Here is a 16,510-nt window from a genome sequence, read left to right on the forward strand (position 1 = left end):
TGAAATTAGAAAGTGCTTTAAGGAGAGGGGAGGGAGGGAGAAAAAAAGGAGGGAGGGAGGGAAGGAAGGAAGGAAGGAAGGAAGGAAGGAAGGAAGGAAGGAAGGAAGGAAGGAAGGAAGGAAAGCAGAAAATGTAACATGTTAAAGGGCTGGAGAGATGGCTCAGCAGTCAAGAGCTCTTGCTGCTTTTCTAGGGCAGGGTTCGGTTCCTAGCACCCAGGTTAGATTGCTCACAACTGTAACTCCAGATGCAGGGGATCTGATGCCTCTGCCGTTACTTGGGCTCTTGCACTCACAGACACACATGTACATACAGATAATTAAAAATAAAAAATCTTTAGAGCTTACATAATATATAGTTGTAGATGTCTATATTAAAAGGGGGGAAAGGCCTTAGGTCAATAATCTTGCACTGTAAGAAACCAGCAAAGGAGCAGAAACTAACCCCAAAGCAAGCAAAAGAGAGAAGTAATAAAGATTAGAACAGGAGAAAATGAAATAGTGGATAGAAAGGTCATGTATTGTATGACTCCATTTATATGCAGCTCCCAGAATATGCAAATCCACAGACAGAAAGTAGATCAGTCTTTTTCAGGGGCTGAGAAGAGAGACTGGAGTGACTGCTAATGCTTTTTTCTGGGGCGTTGAAAATGTCCTGAAATTCAACACTGGTGGTGGTTGCACAGCCCTGTAACTGTGCAGAAACCCACTGGGCTGTGAATCTTAAAAGGGCGACTTTTATGATTTGTGAATTGTATCTCCACGATGGTACTAACAACAAAAACAAACATTTTTTTTTAACAGAAATAATTAGGTGAAAGAGATTGCATCAGGGTTCCTGCAGGTCTGGGGGAAGAGTGTGTTATTAAAGGAGGTATGGGGCCCCAGGTAGGCAAGAAAGTTTTGGTATTGTATAAAGAGCAATAGGAAGCCACTGGGGCGATTTCCAGTCGGCGGTTGCATGCTAGCTCTGGCCTTTTGCAAAGCTCACTGTGACAGAAGCTAGGACGACCAGCTGGGGTGGTAACAGCTGTAACCAGCACAAGGGATCGCATTTCAAAATGTTTGGTGTTCAAGGTCACCCTACTAGATGGAGACAGACCTGACAGCCTGCCTGGCGCCTCTGCTCCCCCAGTGCTGGGCTGAACCCCGCTCCCAGGTCTTCTTTGCTCAGGGTTGCAAGGGGAGCAGGAAAATGTATGTTCTATGAGGCAGGCTGCTGGGTACCTGTGGCTGACCTGGGCCGGTTGCAAATGGTAAGGAGTGAACAGAAAGAAGAATCCACTATCCAGGCACTGGAGCAGCTCCCCGAAGTAGAGGGTGTCTGCCCACCCAGACCTTGGAAGACTGACTGAGGCTCGTGTTCTAGAAGGAGGCCTGGTGTCTGCTTCCATCTCTGGCTCCCTGTTCCCTTAACCCTGCGGACCCGTTTCTCATAGATGACACATGGCTCGGTCTCAACCCATTCCCCTAGCCCCCTGCTTTTGCTGCTGGATATTTAACCTGGGGCTTCATGCCCACTCAGCTTGTACTCTGCCACTGACTGTGCCCTAGCTCCCACCATCATCCCCCATTTTCTCAGGTTATCAAGGGGGGCCCTTAGATGTGCTAACTTGGCCTGGGTATGGCCTGAGGGGACTGGGTGGTCACAGTGTAAACACAGAGCTATGCTAGGTGGTGGCCATCAGACAGGATGCCAGGTGACCTTACTTTAAAAGGTTCTTCCTCACCCCTATTTGATAAGCTCAACATTCCCGTCAGTCTCCCCCAGAGGCTAACTACACAGGCTCTGTCACTTGAGTTCATTCGCGGACACGGCCTTTCATCTCCCATCCTCCCCTTTCAGCCCTTAACTGGTCAGCTAAGAGTCTAGAACATCAACCGTCTTCCTTCCTATGCAAAATTGTCGGTTATCTCCGAAAAGAAAGGCCTGGCCTGTGTCCCCCTGAAAAACTTGTTGAAAGGACCCTCAGTCTCCTTTTTTGCCTGCTGTTTGCAATGCAGAGCCCTGGCGATCTTGGGATAAATAGACTTATAACTGGGGACTGGAGGGGATGGGGACGGGCTCTGAAGTCTGTGGGAGGCTGTGGGAGGGGCACCTGCCCACACTGCCCTGCTGTTTCCTGCCCTGGCTCATACTCCTCTTTCAGCTGGCCCACGGGGACTGCATGCTGTGCCACCCTTTCTGTGGGGACACTGGGGTCAGGGGGCCCGCATCTCAGGTCCTGAGCAGTATGATTGATCTTGGCTGGGGTTTCCTCCCTTGCTGGGAGAAGCAAAGCGTGGAAGTCCTGCAGTCGGCGGCTGCTCTCAGACATCAGAGGGGGACGGGGGCAGTCTGAATGCAGATGCAGCTTGCGAGGGGCTCTTTTACCCGCAGCGTTTATGAAGAAGCCACGCAGTTTGCTGTCTCATTATTCATGGCCCAGTGCTGTTGTCTCTCTAGAATGTTGTCTCCAATACTAATTGCCAGCCCTGTGCACGGAGCCGTGGTCGATGCACTCAGCCACTAACCTCTGCATTTAATTTGCTGTCGCTGAGCAGAGGGAGCGGGGCAGGCTGTGTTAGAGGCCTCTAATAGTTGATAAAACCTCAGGGTGGCTGGGCAGGCGGGGGTGGGTGTATGGGTCATCTTCCCCTTCCCGTACAGTACAGCTAGCTGACAAGAGCTTCGGCAGTAGCCTGGCTTCTGATTGCTGGTACTGTGCTCCTCCCAGGGCCCGATTGTACTCCAGCCCTTCAGGCAGAGGCTGTGCCCTGCTTGGTTGTGTTCTCTGATATCCATCTGTGTACTGATCCATCCACTCAGTACTCCATCATATTGCACACGGAAGTCGAGGATCCTCGAGCATGTTTCCCTACATGTCGTATGTAAGAAATGTACAGATATTTGTGATAAAAGGATAAAGTAGGGTGCTATGTACCAGGCCTGTGTATAGATAATGGTATGTGTACAGACATACATTTAGATTATCTGTTTACATGAGCATGTGTAATTAAATAGAAGCCCATAAAAATAAGATCAGAAAAAATATAGATTAACTAAAATGTCAAACCCAGGGGGAGGCAGAATATATATATTCAGGCCATTGAGTTCAATACATTTCGCTATATTTGAATCAGAATTAGTGGTGTGGTTCGTGTAGTGTGTAAGGAGGACACCAAGCATGTTAGATCTGAAGGAAATGTCTCCCTTTGGTGGTCACCTATTGGAGCCTCAGTGAGGAGGAAGATGCGGCAGAAAACATAGAAAGCACTGCCATCCAGGTGCTCCCCTCCGGCACCGCGGTAGACATCACTAATTGATCACTTCCGCTCTGAGACTGGGGATGCCTCGCTGCTCTTCAGGACCTAATACTCCAGGCAAACGTCGCTACTTCCTTAGAATCTACATGCTATATGAAACCCACTTGCTCTGCCGGTATAAGGGATGGTGGCAGGATCAGGGGACTGCTGTGGGGGATTGAGTGGAGAGCCACCTTAAGCTGTGGGCTGCTCTTTGGGTATGGTGGGACAGAGCTGGGAAACGGGGCTTAGGAGTGACAGGGGCCTGCACCCACTGGACTGGGGAGTGACTCCATCTACAGTGGGCTCTAGTCCTGCCATGCCAGCTGCTCCTCCACTGACCTAGATTACACCCTGCAGGAGGACTTCGTACAGCTAGTTCACAGAGACAACACGTTTTGGCTTAAAACATGTATTTGTAATATGTCTTCACGGAAGTTTCTTTTAACTTGTAATTGTGACTTTTTCTTATTTCCCTCCTTTAAGTTTTTGTTTTCTGTTTCTCCCTTTCTCTTTCTTTTTCCCTCTCTCTCTTCCTCCGTCCCTTCCTTGCTTTCATGACAAGGTCTTACGTAGCCCAGGCTGGTTTTGAACTCACTGTGTAGCAAAGCATGACCTTGAGCTCCTGGTCCTCCTGCCTCTACCTCCTAGGTTACTGGCATGTATCACCGTACTCAATGTTCTTGAGTGTTTGTGTGGACATTCATTGTGTGTAGGAATGTGGGTGCAGGTGTGCTGTGTGTGTGTGTGTGTGTGTGTGTGTGTGTGCATGCTCATCTGTGTGTAGGAATGTGGGTGCAGGTGTGCCATGTGTGTGTGTGTGCATGTTCATCTGTGTGTAGGAATGTGGGTGCAGGTGTGCCGTGTGTGTGTGTGTGTGTGTGCATGCTCATCTGTGTGTAGGAATGTGGGTGCAGGTGTGCCGTGTGTGTGTGTGTGTGTGTGCATGTTCATCTGTGTGTAGGAATGTGGGTGCAGGTGTGCCGTGTGTGTGTGTGTGTGTGTGTGTGTGTGTGTGCATGTTCATCTGTGTGTAGGAATGTGGGTGCAGACGTGCCGTATGTGTGTGCATGCTCATCTGTGTGTAGGAATGTGGGTGCAGGCATGCCATGGCATGCATGTGGAGCCCCAAGGACAGCCTTGGGTATCAGTCTTCACTCACCTTTCACTTTGGTTGAGATGGGTGTTTTGTTTTTCCACTTACTACCCCAGGCTAGAGTGCCTTGATACACTAGGTTAGATGACCTGAGAGCTTCCTGGGTTTGATGTTGAGTATTGATTGTCAACCTGGCAGGATTTGGAAGCCCCAGAAGACATGCCTTCAGGCAGGCTTGGAAGGGATTATTTAGGTTAAGTTAGTTTCTGACCATGCTACTGAGAAATTATATAGATGATCTTAATTGACGTAGAAAAACCCATCCAAATAGTGAACGGCACCATTCCCTGGGCTTGGGTCCTCAACTTCATTAAGAAAACAAGGCTAATGGCATTAGCTTGCCTCTTCCCACCTCTTGAGGATAGATACAAAGTGACCGCGGCCTAAGCTCTTGCCATCATTCCTCCGCCAGGATGGACTTTACCCTTGGACTGTGAGCCAAACACACCTTTCCTGTTATAAGTTGCTTCTTGTCAGTATTTGGGCTCTGACTTTTTTTTTCTAAGATTTTTTTATTTATTTATTATGTATACAATACAGTGTTCTACCTCCACGTATGTCTGCATGCCAGAAGAGGGCACCAGATCTCATTACAGATGGCTGTGAGCCACCATGTGGTTGCTGGGAATTGAACTTAGGACCTCTGGAAGAGCAGTCAGCATCCTCAACCTCTGAGCCATCTCTCCAGCCTGACTTTTCTATTGCTGTGATAAGACACTGTGACCAAGGCAACTTACAGAAGAAAGAGTTTATTGGCTTTCAGTTTCAGACGGTGAATCCATGACCATCATGGCAGGGAATATGGCGGCAGGCAGGCATGGTGCTGGAGCAGTAGCTGAGAGCTTACATTCTTTTTTGTTTTGTTTTGTTTTTTGTTTGTTTTTTTTTTCGAGACAGGGTTTCTCTGTAGCTTTGGTGCCTGTCCTAGAACTAGCTCTTGTAGACCAGGCTGGCCTCGAACTCCCAGAGATCTGCCTGCCTCTGCCTCCCGAGTGCTGGGATTAAAGGCGTGCGCCACCACTGCCCGGCTGAGAGCTTACATTCTTATCTGCACGTAGAAGGCAGAGAGCTAAATTGGGAAATGGCATGGGTTTGTAAAACCTCATAGCCCCACTCCCCGTGACATATCCCCTTCAATAAGGCCACACCCTCTAATCCTTCCCAAACAGTTCCACCAAGTGGGACCCCAGCATTCAAATGTATGAGCCTTTGGGGGTTGTTCTCATTCAAATCACCATAGGAATTTTGCTGCAACATCGAGATAAATAACTAAGATACAGGGATGTAGGACCTCCAGAATTATAGATGATTTCACTGCTGTGTCTGGCCTTTATGTGGGTTCTGGGGATTTAAACTCCAGGCCTCAGGCTTACATGACAAGTGATTTTCACTCACTGAGCCGTCTTCTCGGGCTTCTTCTGAGCGTTTTAAAATGCCTTAGTCACTAAGTTAGCAACTTCATTTGCTGTGTGTATTAATTATCAAACTGCTTATTTTCCTGTGTGAATCACTGTTTATCATCCTTGCCTCCCTCTTGCAAACTTTGCCCGTTCATGGATTAAACAATTTAGCATTTACTTCCCTGCTTAGAGAGCAAGGAAGCAGTGACAGAGCCCTGTGCTGTGACTCCTGGCCTGACCGGTTCTTAAGCCAGTGTGTTAAGCCAGGAACTCTCAGGACCCTGCTGAGGGTGCTCATGTCGGCAAGACGCCTTCTTTCTCATGATCATTCTGGATGCACTCGTCTGGAAGGGCAGAGATGGTCAGAGGTGGATGATGCAGTCTCAGTGTATAGCCTGGGGCCAGGGTCTGGGATGAGCTGGGGCAGGATCTCTCTGGGGGAATCACTGAACTGGAGACACAGATAGGTGTGATTTAAAGAAAGTAGATCACACACGGTGACCGACACACCATCCAGGGACCATAGAGAAAGCAAATGGAGCCAGGGTTCCCTGTGAGGCCCACAGCTACAGCAGAAGAGAAGTCAGCCAAGGAGAGAATGCTGGAGATTGGAAGGAAGGCAGTCTGGCTCTGACTCCTCTGGGCCAGAATGCTGCTGAGCCAGGCCTCAAAGGACAGTTAGCTGCAGGAGCAGACAGCTTCCCCCAGGGCTGAATCTATTTAGCTTGTGCATGAGTTCTGTGCAGAGGTGATTTTCTCAGAGTTCATGACTGCAAGTCAGGGCCCTGTTGAAACTACCTGAAGCAAAAATGGGACCCCATGAGCCTGGCAACCTGGGAGCCATAAAAGTGGGTCAGACTTGGCTGCACTCAGCGACTGACAGTATCTTCAGGAATATTTACTTCCATCTGTTGACTCCCTAAGCATCATTTCCAGACTGGCTGTTTCTGAGAGACAGCAAGATGGCTACGGGATTTCCAACACTAGCACCGCTGGCACCGTTTCCCTTCCACACCACCGCTCTACCCATTGCTCACTTCCCATGCCGTCTCTACCCAGCACTCACTTCCTGTTATTAAAGGTAGAAACCTCAGTACCAACAACTGCTACATCTTAATACCTGTAGGAACACACAAGCTTCTTAATAGGGCTCCTGTCCTTTCTCTACACCCTATGTCAGCACATATTCCCCACCCGCTTAACTTTCAAATCATCTTCGAAACACTTCCGAACCTTTGTAACCATGTGGGCACTGCACACATCAAGATGCCATCTGTAGTGCTTGCTCCCCATGACAATATTACCTCCGCTCACTGTCATGAGAGGTATATTTCTCAGTAATCCAGGGAAGACATACCTTGTCCTGGGTCACATGCCCAGCCTTAAGCCAGTCATTCTCCAGGAAGTGGAGGAGGATGGTGGATATTTTAATAGGTCGCCAGTCATGTCCACTCCTCAGGACATGTCCACTTCCTCAGGAGGAAGAAGCAGGGGCCAGTTTATCTTTTTCCAGAAGGATCACATGATTACTTAAGCCTGGAGAAGGAAGCTGGACAGCAAGATGGATGTCCATCACATGAGGCCAGCAGAGGCCCAGGGCCTGTGCTTTGCTAAAGGGTAGAATTATCTTCTGAGTCCAAAATGCACAGCTGTCTGGACCTTGGTGCTGCGGGGTTAAGGCTACCATCTGCAGGTGTGGTGGCATCCCTACAGTTCTGGTTCACACAGAATGTGAACACCAGCTCTCTTCACACCTTCCTGTAAGAGGCATCCTGGACTTTCTGATGGAGGTTTCCCACATCCCTGTACGGGAACTCCTAGCATTCCTATATAGTTCCCTCATGTGCAGTAAGCTATTTTGTGCGGGGGAGGGGAAACAGCTTTTCCCTGGCATGCTTAAATCCTAGGATGCTCCAGTGCCTCTCCTTGCCAGGGTTAGTCTCTCTGGGATGCTCATCTCAGCTCAGATCTTGACCAGAAGTTGTTGTCACTTGCAGTGTGTGACCAGGTCCACCTGGTGGCTGGTCCTGCAGGGACTAGACAGAGCAGCCAGGCTGGGCCCTGACACAGGACTTCTGAGCTCAGTACATGTGCACGGCTGCTTCTGAGAACAGCTGCCCTGTGGCAGTGGCACCCCACAAGCCTTGGGAACTTCTGCCACTTCCCCCCTTTCAGTACTTCACCGAGTTTTTTATTTTCCTTTTTCACTTTAGTATTAGCTGCTTCCCTCTTGCTGCTATAGCAAATGTCCAAGGAAAACAACTTAAAGGGGGAATTGTTTATCCGAGCTCATGGTTTCAGAGGGCTCAGTGTGCCATCCTTCCATCCCATGGATGGAACATCATGGCAGTGGAAGCATGTGGCAGAAGCAGGGGCAGAGATGAGAAGGCAATGCGTCAGGGCAAGACGTAACCCCCAGGACACAACCTGTGTGACCTGCTTCGTCTAGTGAGGCCCCACCTCCCACTATAGTGTCATCATATTTTAAATCTATAGATGGATTAATCCACCAGTAAATCAGAGCTCCCATGATCCAAACTGTCTGGGAAAATCATCACAGACACACCCTGAGGGGTGCCTTCCTAATCCAGTTTCTTAATCCACAGCTTGCGGCTTGCCAACCAAGACTGCTCTTTTCTATTTCTCTGAGCTGGGGATGGAACTTTGCTTTGCTTACTAGGGCTAGGCTCTGCCTGCTGGGCTGCACCCCAGCCCACTGGTATGCACTGTAAACCGCAGACTCTTTTCTTCAAATGGAGTCTTACCTGGAAGGCTGAGTTGTACTGGCAAGCTTGTTCAGTTTTTACTTTGTTTTGTTTTTAAGACAAGGTCTCACTATACAGCCTGGAAACTGGCCTCAGACTCACAAAGATCTGTCTGCTTCTGCCTCCCAAGTGCTGGAATTAAGGCATGTGCCACCACACATGGCTCTCTGGTTGGGTAGGAAAGTTGCCCACTCCCCTCCCACCTACCACAGCATCCCTGAATTATATCAGTGTCCTCCGGCCCCTCAGAACCCCATCTGAGAAGCCCTGGGTGATTGATTATGTCCACTGGACACGCTTCTTAACATTTGTTTTTATCTCCATGGGGATAAGGTCGCTGTGCTTTGACCGTCAAAACATTTTCTTCCTTTACTAGATTGTTTGTGCTCTGAAAAGGTCAGTAGTGAGCCCTTTGTCATCCCCGTCCTTGAATGCAGACATCGGCCTGGACCATGCTCTGGCTGCAACAGGCTTTTCCCATTGCCATTTTGCTCAGGTGACTGCCTTTGGGAGGCTGTTCTTCTACAGTAGCACTGGTCAAATTATCAGGGCTACAGTTTACGGTCTTCCCAAGAAACCACAGTCAGAGGCCCCACTCCTGGCATTGGAGCATCTGGGAGACTCTGTGATGCTTGGGTTCCCACCATGACTTTTGAGAAATGTCTACAATCTATGCCCTTCCTAACAGCAACAGACAGACAAGCCCTCCAGCGCTGGCATGGTGGCACGTGCTTATAATTCCAGTTACTTGCAAGGTTGAAGCAATAGGACCCTGAGTTCAAGGCCAGCCTGGAATATACAGCAAGACCCTATTTCAAAAAATGACAATTTTTTATGTATCCAGACTGAAAACACATTCCCCGGAGGATGTAAACCTCCCCCCACCCCGGGGCCCTGCCTTGGAGGGGAATCGTCTGCATCTGTCTGTCTGCTACTGTCTCTGTGGCACTTGGTCTCTGGTACGGTTGTGGGATGGCCTGGGCCAGCTTCCCTGCACGAGGGAGAGAATCCAGGCCTGAGTTTGGCTCCAGCTGGGCCTTCCACCAGAGCTGTTACTTATTGAGTTAAGTCAGAGTGGTTCAAATGTTGATTTGCAGCACCTGGGTCGCCCTTGACAACCATCTCGGAAGGGAGGCCCTCCTTCTGCTGGGGCTCTGCGTAACCCTGTCTCAGCTGGGCCCATTGCTTCCTGGTAGGTGCTGCTGACTCTCGGGGCTCTAAGGACCCAGGAAGCTCTCTCTTTGTATGTCTTTCCTGGCTGGTGCCTGCAGGGGCTTTTCCAGACTTTATTGTGGGGAAGGGGTGCAGCACGCTGGGCAAGTGTTCCTTCCGGTAATGGTTCACGGAGACTTGCCTGGCGGTGGAAAGGTAGTGGACTGGAGGCTGGCCAGGAGCCTCCGCCTCGGACGCTGCCTTCTGCTTGTACCATGCTTCATTCTACTGCCCACTAAGGACAGGACCGGGGCGAGGTCCCGTGTGATGGCTTCTGAGTTTGGGTGGAAAGTTGGACAACAGGTGGACCAAGGGCCAGGCAGAGAATGGGACTATGCAGCTGGCAAGTCACACTCCTCTGTTGCTTGCATGCTTGTGACAAGCCCGGCTCTGTACAGTAGCACTGGTCAAATTATCAGGGCTACAGTTTACTGTCTTCCCAAGAAACCACAGCCAGAGGCCCCGCCCCTGGCATTGGAGCATCTGGGAGACTCTGTGATGCTTGGATGACTTTTGAGAAATGTCTACAATCTATGCCCTTCCTAATAGCAGGAGAGAGAGGGAGTAGGGTGTCTGTCTGTGCCTGGTTTCACTTGTGAGGTCAGCTAGCATAAAACTGGAAAAAAAGTCTCCAGATAACCACGAGGCAGGGCCAAACCCCAGGAGTCCCAGAGACGAAAATAAATACGCAGAGAAAAGCTGTATTTCTTAGAATATGTCTAGGTTTGAAATGCTGGAGAGATGGGCTTTTAAAGCATTCTTCTGATTGATTTGCTACCGTGGGTGTTTTGTTTTGCTGTACTGAGATTTGAACCCAGGACCTTGTATTTTAATGTATATTAGAAAAAAACCCATAGCCTTTCTTTATGCAGGTAATGTGGTTTTTCTACTTATGATAAAGATGGAAAGTTTCCTTTTCAAATGAATTTGAGCAAAAGCATGAACTGATACAGGAAAATATGAAGTGGAGAATAGTCTCAGAGCCCTCCTAGGCTTGGGAGCAGCCTTCTAGAATGCAGTGAGAAAGAAAGGGTTCATGGGAGAGTGAAGTGGGCCCAGGAGGGGCAGGATGTGGGCCTGGAAGGAGAGAGACTGGATTCCTAGGTCCAGATCTCGATGTAGTTCATTTGCATTGTAATAGAGAAGACCATAGCGGCTGGAGGGCCCGGAGGACCAGGCTCAGGGTGTAGACTTTTAATTCAGGAGGCATTGGGAGCCATCGAAGGAGTCTGAGGAGAAGAGTGGTTCATGATTGTCCTTGAAGAGTCTCTTCTGTGCTAGGTACCAGGACTTGGAGTCAGGATGACCAGGCTGAGGCTTAAGTAAAAGTATAATTATGCGGTCACAACTCATCACCTGCTGACTGGTTTACAGCCAGCTGGATCGGAAAGAGTCAGGTCTGAGGCAGATGAAACCAGCCTTGGTCCATTACAGAGAATGCTGAACTGTGCGTGGTGGTAGATCAGAAGCTGAGGACCGACACCTGGGGCGCGAAGGGGTGGGGGGGGGCGTGCTGTCTGGGTGTCCTGTTCTGGATGTCCTGGGAGGGTAATGGGGAAGAGAACCCTGCGATGGCCCCAGTGCCTCCTGGCCTAGCACAGAATGTTCTGGAATGCTGTAAGGGAAGTAGGTGGGGTGAGCTGAAGGAAGCTTTTCTGTGGCCAGACCAGGAAGTGTGCAGTTTCCTGCCTGGGTTTGGTTCAGCCGGCCCTGGCTGACGGCCCAGGGTCAGGGATTCATTCATCAGCACGACCTGTGTGCACCCGGGTCACCTAGTTTATGACTATCCCGTTTCTTCCTTCCCGCTTGAGAAGTCCATCAGTTCAAACACCAACTTTGTTTCAAACCCCAGGCATTCACCCTTTGAGGGCCTTCTCAGTCCCAGGCGGCTAGGGGAGGCCTGCCTAGTCCAGGTGGTACGGTAGGTGGGATGTCCCTAGCAGCCAGATCCCAGGCAAATCTACCTGGGAACACAAATCATTCCTCCCTCTGTGAATGTGGGGCGGCCCCTGCAGGGTGTGGGGCTGGAGAGCGCCAGTGCACTCAGTCCTGGGCAGCAACATTTTGGAGCATTGATTCTGCCTGTGCTGTGGGTGCAAGGCAAGGGCGGTGTCAGCATGAGCCTGCGGTCCGCACAGGCCTGACCACTCCTTTATGGAAGATGTTTCGGGGTGTGGATGCCTCAGGGTGGGAAAAAGCATTCTTTTAAATTTATTTATTTATTTGTGGTCTTTTAATTTTTAAAATAACTTCAGCATCTAAGAAGATTGTTCTTAACCTTCCTAATGCTGTGACCCTTTAATACAGTTCCTCATGTTGTGGTGACCCCCAACCATAACTTTATTTCTTGCTACTTCATAATTGTAATTTTGCTACTGTTATGAATCTTAATGTAAATATCTGATATGCGACCCCCAAAGGGGTCGTGACCCACAGGTTGAGAACTGCCGGTGTAAACATTCTCTCTTTGGGAAGGTGTATGATCACTTAACCACCGGCCTTGGCCTGGATATTGGGTGACCATGCACAGTAGCTGCCTAAGCAGCCCTACTTCTAGGGAAGCTTGAGAATTCATTGCTGTTTTCATAGCTGTCTGGAGCCCCTGCTCTGTCCAGAGTTGGTGCTAGGAACCGTGTGAACTCGGGTGGGTACAATCACTCCCCTGTCCAACAAGTCTCCTTCCTGTCCGCCAGTCTGGTTCTGTGTTCCTTTCTGGCCCAGCCATCAGGAGGCCACCAGCAGGTTTCCTCCTTGGCGCCTCTGGGAGGACAGTCCCAGGCAAGCCGGCCCACTGCTGGATGCCTGCCAGACTCCTCCACTCCAAGGAAGCCCTCCCCCTCCTCCTGGGACTGCCACAGGATCCTCTGTCACTGTGCCTTCGTCCCTGAACCCCTGCCTTAGTTCACACAATCCCAGCATTAGTCACACTATTGACTGGTTCGTTCCAGATGCATCCCACGCTCCTTGTGACATGACAGAGGTGACCCTTCTCCCTGGGGGACCACGTGGAAATTAACAAGTAAACAAAGAAATGCGTCTCTGTGTCCCTAGGGAGGGCACGTGGGCCTCAGAGAAATAAAGACACAAAGCATTGTCAGCCTAGAGTAATGAGGGCCTATTGGCCATCACCGTACGAGCTCTCAGAGTGGGGTGACAGTGTGGAGGGGTGTGTTGGTGACAGCTGGGACACTCATGTTGGGAAGATTGCAGTTTTTGTCTGTGGTGCAGAAAAAAAAATGGTTTTGATCAGAAAAGTTTAAAGTTTATTTTCTTTCCTGAGAAAAGCCCTTGGGTAGCCCAAGCTGGCCCTGAATTTGTGACCTTCCTGTCTCTGCCTCTGGACGGCTGAGACTACAGTCATATGCTACCATGCCTGAATAAGTGATTTGTACAAGGACATGCGCTATATTGTTAAAAAGTAATTACTTAGAAAAACACTTTTAGAAAGGAAGTGAAATAAGATTAAATTTAAGATGGTTATGATCTTATTTTTTTAAAAGACTTTGCCACCCAGCCTCTCGTTTTAAATATGTTCTAGGGAGGGGCTCACAAGGAGTTGCAAACGTGTTATAGCCTTAAGGCTTCACAAGGTAGCATTTTGTCAGTTCTGAGGCTCCTATCTGCTGGAAGACGTAAGTTGTGGGTGGACCTTGTAAATTAAAAGTTAAACTTAAGTGGGTCATCACTTGGCACACACTAGCATGGGTCTGCCCAGCAAAGTCACGACATTCGTTTCCCAATGCTGTGTGTGCTATTTACCATGTGACAAACTTCCTAGGAAAAAGCTTGTGCTAAACGCAAGACAGGAGCCAGGAGATTCTGATCCAGGAGCCCATAGGTTCTGATACCAGGAGCCCACAGGGACCAGAAGTAGGCCCTCTGTCCTTACGGAAGGACTGTGAGTGTTCATAGAAAGAGGAGCCTGTGACTCAGAAACAGATTGAGGGCTCCTCCCCCAAGAGGAACCTACCCTAGAGAAAGGACCACATGTAACATGGAGAAAAAACGGCTTGCCACTTCTCTAGGATGCTGTAGGATGAAGACTAAAAAATAAAAGGCTAAAATCTTGGGGAAATGATACTCTTTGGACTGTAGGAGGTGGGTTCACTGCAGGTGGCCTCCTGAATATGATGGGGGCAGTGATTGGCATGTGTGAGTGTTGAGGATGGCAGGAAGGAGAGCATAGCAGTGGCAGCTGCTGGGCATGGATGAGGCACCTGGTCCTTAATCTTTAGGGGCTCAGATGAAACACCTGGGAATGTTTGACTGACATGACGTTCAGATGAAATCCTTGTTTATGTTTGCTGCTTAGAATTGAACTCCTGGTCTTGAACATGCTAAGAAAATATTCTACCCTTGCCACATTTTTGGAGGAGGGAGAGGGCTTTCTTTTGTTTGCAGTGCTGCTGCTTGAACCCAGAGTGTTTACATGGCAGGCAAGCCCTCTGTCACTAAGCTACATCTGTACCCCCCATTTAACTTTCATTTTGAGGCTGGATAGCTTGAAGCTGCCCAGGCTGACGTGGACTTACTCAGGCTGCCTCTAACATGAACTAACTTTCTTTTTTTCTTTATTTTTCTTTTCTTTTTTCCCTTCCTTCCTTCCTTCCTTCCTTCCTTCCTTCCTTCCTTCCTTCCTTCCTTTTCTTTCTTTCTTGAGACAGGGTCTCACTATGTAGCCCTGGTTGTCCTAGAACTAACTATGTAGACCAGGCTGGCCTCGAACTCAGAGATCCACCCACCTTTACCTCACAAGTGCCCAGAACACAAGTATGCGCCACCACACCCAGCATGAACTCTTTTAAACACACAAAAGTCTTTCATTTGCATTTATCTTATGCTGAATCTCTTCCCACATCCTAGGTTTCTCTTTCATCAGCTGCTTCTGGGATAGCTTTTGTTCTGTGTTGGCTCCTCTTCTGGTCTGGGACAGTGGGTCTTTTCAGTGAGGAGCTCTCTATGTGACAGGGCATTCATGGATGCTAATCCCACCTGGAGCTCTCTCTGTGACTAAAGAGGCACCTCTTGGGGCTCTGTTCACCTGGAGATGCTGAGCCAGAGAATCTGCCTCCAGACCTGACACTAAGCTGCTGCCAACATTCAGTACTATTTGGGGGGCTACTGACCCTGTGTCCAGCTGGGGCACACACCACATGGCTCCACTGGAATGGTCCGCGGTGCTTCTGTGGAGCGACATCCTTTGCTTTGGTGGCCTTTCAGATATGCATTTTTTGCGTTCTGGATGGCCCAGACAACTCCCAGGTGGAGTGTGTGTGTGTGTGTGGTTTTTTGAGACAGGGTTTCTCTGTTTAACCTCTCTGACTGTCCTGGAACTCACATTGTAGACCAGGCTGACGTCAAAGTTACAGTAATCTGCCTGCCTCTGGCCCCTAAATGCTGGGATTAAAGGCTTGTGCTGTCAGCCCGACCTCACAGGTGTTCTTAAAGTGAACAGGAAAACCTGACGCTCTTGATGGCATGAATCTGTAGGGTTTTCAGAGGGAAAGTAGGTGTCCTGGTTAGTTTTTTGCCAAATAGAGACCTACACGAGACTCCTCTGAGAAGAGGGACCTCCGTTGCGTAAATTCCTGGGGCAAGCCTGTGGGGCATTTTCTTGATTAATGACAGATGTGGGGGGTCCAGGCCCCTGTGGATGGGGCCACTCCTGCGCAGGTGGTCCTGGTGCTATAAGAAAGCAGGCCGAGAAAGCCGCGTGGAAAGCCAGGTGGCAGTGTTTCTTCATGCCCTCTGTCAGTTCTTGCCTTGACTTCCTGCCTCAGCTTCCCTCAATAGACTATGGCCTGGCATATGGAAGCCAAACAAGTCCTTCCATCCCTACATTGTGTGTGTGTGTTTGCTTTTGGGGGGGTCATGGTCTTTATCAGGGTGACAGATACCGATCTAAGGCAGTGGGCCACATCAGGCTACTTATAGAAAGAGCCTGGCAGTTAAACATGTGATTTGTATTATTTCAAGGTGATGAGGGGGAATTAAAGCTGGGGTTATAGACAGTGAGAGTGATACTCACTAGGAGTGATAGCTGTTTAGAGTTGTGTGTGTTTGTGCAGTCATGTGTGTGTCCATGTAAATGCGTGTCATAAATGTGATGAGACAGAACAGAGTTTTGTTTTCTGCTCCCTCTCCCCTCCCCCCCTTTTTTCCCCTCCCCTCCGCCTACCCCCAACCTGGCCTCAAACTTACTTTATATAATTGAGGATGACCTTAAACTTCTGATTTTCATGTCTCCACCTCCCATGTTCTGGGTGAGAATTACAGGAATGTGCTAACAGGCTGGGTTTATACAGTGCTAGCCGTCCAACCCAGGGCAAGCGCTCCACCAACCCCCCTACACCCTCGGCCACTGCTTTGTGTGTGCATGTGTGTGTTCTAGGATTGAACCCCAGGCCCTATCCATACCAAACAAGTGTTCTACCACTGAGGCACGTAATTGTATTTTGAAAAGTTATGAAAGCATCCCTTCAACGATGCACAGCTGACTGCTACAGAAAGCTAAATTGTTACTTAGGTCAGTGCTCCGCATTTGGGAGGAAGGCTTTCTGCAGTGGATGGTCGCTTGCTCCTGAGCTGGACGGCGGTTGCTTTGTTGTCTGGTTAGTGAAATGAGATAAGATCCGTACAGGCTGTCATGTCCCGAGTTGTCCCTCGGTGCCTTACCTTCAGAGTGGCCTGAT

General features: G+C 49.3%; 1 protein-coding gene across 4 annotated transcripts in view; it reads left to right on the forward strand.

The window, feature by feature from the left end:
• Nucleotides 1-16,510, forward strand: part of Rph3al (rabphilin 3A like (without C2 domains)) — a 141,428-nt gene that overhangs the window by 24,390 nt on the left and 100,528 nt on the right. The window contains exon 1 of one of the 4 annotated variants that reach the window (XM_075991621.1): nucleotides 9,706-9,798. The exons of the other annotated variants lie outside the window; for them this stretch is intronic. The gene's annotated coding sequence lies outside the window, so the exon portion shown is untranslated. Of the gene's footprint in view, nucleotides 1-9,705; nucleotides 9,799-16,510 lie in introns of those variants that run through there. 4 annotated transcript variants of the gene reach the window in all.

This window comes from Microtus pennsylvanicus, chromosome 11, assembly GCF_037038515.1.
Source record: "Microtus pennsylvanicus isolate mMicPen1 chromosome 11, mMicPen1.hap1, whole genome shotgun sequence".
NCBI lineage: Eukaryota > Metazoa > Chordata > Mammalia > Rodentia > Cricetidae > Microtus > Microtus pennsylvanicus.